Consider the following 5014-nt stretch of genomic DNA (forward strand, 5'->3'; position numbering starts at 1 on the left):
TTGTTTGTTTGCCTTTTGGTATTTTAACAATGTATTCGTAGCATGTGTTGGCTGTAGATACAAATGCTTAGCATAATCCTGCCATCTAGTGTTCGGCTGGGACGATTACAAGTTGTTTTTCTTTTAAGAAGTTTTCGAATCATGAGGTATTGTAACCCCCTTCTCTCTTGTGTATTGTGCATGTTCCTCTGCTTCTTTGTTTTTTTTTTTTCCGCCATCTGGTTCGGACGTTGTTATTGCAGCTAAGGGACTGAAGCTTTAGTCTACCAGAGGCCTTTTTAGGTCTCGGCCTAGCGTTACACTGCGCAGTGTTCGCGCAGCCGAGATTTTATGTTTACAGTATTGGGGGCTTAAACCCACCCCTCTTCATTTGCTGGCCTCGTAAATGCTGGCCAGCCATTGGAGGAGAGGGGCGTCACTCCATTTAAGCCCCGTCTTTTTGGGATAGATGGGTGTGTTTTTTTGTTTCTTTCTGTTTACTTTCTCTCCTCGTCCCATTGGCTGGAACTTAACATTCCAGCCAATGGGAAAAGGAGAGAATGAAAACACGCCCCTCAGTCCCAAAAATGACACTGGTTTCTCGGAGGCATTTCTGCCTCGCCTCGGAGAAACATGGTGTTCCTTTCCCTCTTGCGGTGATTTCACTGGCAATAATCACAGCCTACAGCCACTCTCTGCTAGCTCCCTATCTCCACAGCAATCTGGGCTTAATTTGTAAAAACAAACATCTCGCCTGCCAAGGCTCTCCTCATATGATGCTCCCTCGCAGTGCCCCCCCCCCAGCTGCTGGATCGCCGTGGATTTGTGGCACCTGGCGGGCATCTCCGGAGCGGGGGCGCTGCATGTGAGCCCGCCCCGGGCTGAAGAATGGAACCCCCGCATGACCCCCCGGTCCGCCCCTCCAGCCTCGGTCAGGGCAGCACGGCCCCCGGGGGGGTCTACACCCGCAGCTCCAGCAAGGGTCACCGGCCTGAGACCGGGGCCTCACAGGAGGGGTCACAGTAAGCACCGGGATCAGATCGGATTGGATAGCGTTGTCCCCGCTACAGTCAGAGCCCCTGGGATCGCACCACCAGCAGCGACCTGGGCGCCCGATACCAGCTGCGCTAGTTTTTGCCTTTGGACTGGGTTCAAGAAGCTGCCAACAGCCTCAACTGCTGTGCAATTACCACCCAGGGAGGCTGGTGCGGGTCAACAGAGGGGCACGGGGCAAAGCGGAACCCTGCCAGGAGCTGCAGATCACAGGGCGGGGGGCAGCGGTGCCCTGCACCCAACCGCGGGGAGAGGAGACGGCCCCTGCACCAGTTGCTGCAGATCACAAAAGGGGCAGGGGTGTCCTCTCCTCAGCAGATACAGGGAGAGAAGTGCAGCAGATCACACAGAGGCAAGGGGTGCCCCGGGAGCCGCCGATCAGAGTCCCGCAGGGAGAGGAAAGTGTCCTCCCTCAAGACACCTGGGTTCCCGGAAGGGTAGGGGTGCCCTGTTAGTGGATCTGGACTGTGATCCGATGAGCTGTGCCAGCGACACCCCCAGCAGAGAGGACCAGGATGTCTACCTGGCGCCTTGCACCGGGATAGCTCCCAGTGACCCTTCGCCAGGTGCCCCTGAGCAGGTAGGCTTGACAGACACACCAATCCCTGAGCAAGTAGGCTTGACAGACACACCTTTAACACCTCTCGATGGATGAAATGCTATTTTATTGAAATGCAAGCTTACTTTATATAGTGGTGCCATTAATTCAAACGAGTCAGGTTGTGGTGTTGCCTCCCTGTGTGATGCACGAAAAAGTTGACGCCTGTTTTCCTTTCTTTCTGTCCACGGGGCTTCTGGGCTGTTTGCCAAAATGTCTGTCTGTCGGAGTCCAGGGACGGGAGGGAGGGAGGCAGTTTGGGTAATAGTGAAAGTGGTGGGTGGGGAAAGGACAGCCCGATCAGCAAACCCTTGGTATGCGTGTGGGTGAAATGTATGCGAAGAGAAAACACCTTTTATGTGCGGACTGAACACCCACGTCTGGCGCAGTAGAAGGCACCATTTCGAAATGTGCAGAATTCGTTGCACATCAATGCATGTGTGTAGCATGTACAGTGAGCAACAAATGCATTCATGTTTGTGTTTCTCATATACAGTGGCAGCAGCAGGTCACGGGTGCATGCGTGTGCCACGTGCAGGGCACGGGTGCATTTGTTTGACCTGCAGAAGCAGCCACATGGCATCGATGCATGTTAGTAATATGTGCAGTGGCTGTAGCAATGCATTTATTCGGGGGTCATGCGTGTCGCATGTAACGAGGCAGTGATGGGCCAGAGTCATGTGTGTGAAATCGAGGGAGGCAGCAGCAGGGCATATCAGTGTGTGTGAGAGGCTGCATCATTGCATTGATGCACATGCATAATATGTAAAGTGGCATGGATAGTTCATTGATCAGTGCGTGTGAGATATGTACAGGGGTAGTAAGAGGGCCTTGCGCCATGAGTGCTGTGTTCAGAGACACTAGTACGTTTCTTCACATGTGTGCTGCGCCGTTTTTCTTGCCTCTGCCCCCTGATTGTGCCGTTTTTCTTGTTTAGGTTTTCGGTATACTGTCTAAGCCCATAAATCGCAGACCCGGAAGGCAAACTGGTGATACCTATGTTCACTGCGCCTTTTCAGGCCTGCCATTACACGACTTCAAATCCGATCTACAAGAATACATCAACGATGGCTGGAAAATGTGACTTTCCGTTTTTGCCCTATATGTAACACTAAATATTCCAGACAGGACTTGATACAGTATGTAATCTATGTTTATGTCTGGAACATTGAGAAACCTCTTGTGAGGCCTGCTATGCATTTAGATCGAAAAAGATGCTTTGAAAATCAAGATTGGGTCCACAAAACCATGCATCGACGCACAGCATAGCAGCCAAGGTTTCAGATTGCTATGAGTGACGTTGTTAAATTCAGTAAAATAAAGATGATGGGTCCTTGTTGTAATGTTCATGTAGTATATTTATTCTTGAGATTAGATAGAAGGTACAGCATTCAAGTAGGAATGTAATATGGTAACAAACTCCACCGGGAGCAGATAACTTCCTGCTCAGCCTCCAGGTAACTGGTAAATCCCTTGAACAGCAACAGGTAGAATCCTGGATGACATCATAGAGACATCACATAGACAAGCAGACACTAACACTAAGGAGGGACAAACAGAGGAAGAGCACAAAGAGAGGAAGAGCAGGATATAACACACCTTCCTTCTTTAATTGAAAAAAATGGATAAGATGAAACAGAAGATGGCAGAAGCAGAAAGGCAGAAGAAAGAAAGAACATATATGCACCCGAAATAAACACCCTCTTGAACAAGATGGAAAGAAGAGGTAATATCAAAGGGGCGCAGGTACAAAGGTTGTACAAGCACCGTAAGCTAACAAAAGAATGTAAGCTTAAATGAAATGAAAACTGAACATCTCAATACAAATGCGCAAAGGTACAGTATGGCTCAGTACAGTAGATGGAAAATGAAATATCAACTCCTCAAATTCGAATATTTTCGATTCCTCCAAAATAAAGCACAATAAAAGGAGCCCAACTCCTCAAAGTAAATACATGAACTCCTCTAAACATAGAGCACAGTAAAAGTGGTTCATGACAAAACTGCTCTTCACAGAAAATGCACAACTTCTCTATCAATAGAATAAAACTGAGACCATGCAGCTCCTCACAGTAAGTAACAGAAAATCAGCAATAAAACTGAGCCCTGCGGCTCCTGACAGTAAATAGATGAACTCCTCTAACCATAGAGCACTATAAGTGGGTCATCTGAAATGACAATAAAATTGAGCCGCTATGGCTTCTAATAGCAAGCACATTAACACCTCTAAAAATAGAGCACTATAAAATGGTTCATAACAGAAATAAACCTCAAAATTGAGCATCACTCTAGCTCATCATCACTAAGAATGAAAACAAACTGGAGTAGCTCAACATAGTTGAGCACATAAATGACCCCAATAAGCATAACGCCTACAAAACATCACCAAATTGAAAGCAATGAGCACCTCAACAAAGGTTGAGCACAAACGTGGCTCCAGTAAAGTAGGCAATAGAATAAATTATTTCAAAATGCATCACTTGCAAATCCACACAGAAAAGAACATGTAACAGCATACATACATAACCTAGAAACAGAATTCTAAGCATTGAGCATATAAATCGATATTTAGCACACCACAGTACTTGGAAGAAATGCACTCAAGGGTAAATTACAGCGCAAACTACACATTGCATAAATTAGGAAATATGCAAAACTGTACACAACCTCTTAAACATAATAAATCAAAATAATAAAAGTAGTCACTGTTGTCATTTGAATGAAGGGAGACACAAACAGCTCTGTAGAAATCTCCATGGAAACATGTAAAGAAAATCAAACAGTACCTTGTTGGAGAACACCCTTTTGTTTAAGGAAAATAAATCAATAAATAAATAAATCATGAAACAGCAAACACCAGTGAGCGATCTCTCACCCGGGTTGTAGATCCAAACGTAGTGAAATGGTGTGCAGATCAAGTTCTCGAAGTCAGGAATGTAGACAGACTCCCAAATGGTGTAGAGCCAAGTGCTGGCATGTGAATTCCAGACGACAGTGCACAAATATCGAAGATTGGAAGTTAAAGAAGAAACGCCGTAGTGCTGCATGACAGAGAAATTGACAAAAGTACACACCAGAAGTACACGTATTACTGCTGCAGAGTATGCGCAGCGCGTGGTTGGCAAGGAGGCAAACTGCAATGAAGATACCAACCACAACATGGCGGTACGTTTCTTGACGCCAAGCTGGGTTACTCAAGGCACGCAGAAACATGCAGGCGTCGATAGGCAGCTGAACAGGCGTCATGGAGGAACGAGGAGAGAAAGACGTAACAGAAGCACTCTGCCTCCACGCGACGCTAGAAGTAAGGTGAGTGTGCCCTGGAGCTCGAGCTACATCTTTATTTTTAAATTTTGAAAAAGACAGTTGTCAAGAAATAGGCAT

This window comes from Lissotriton helveticus, chromosome 12, assembly GCF_964261635.1.
Source record: "Lissotriton helveticus chromosome 12, aLisHel1.1, whole genome shotgun sequence".
Lineage (NCBI taxonomy): Eukaryota > Metazoa > Chordata > Amphibia > Caudata > Salamandridae > Lissotriton > Lissotriton helveticus.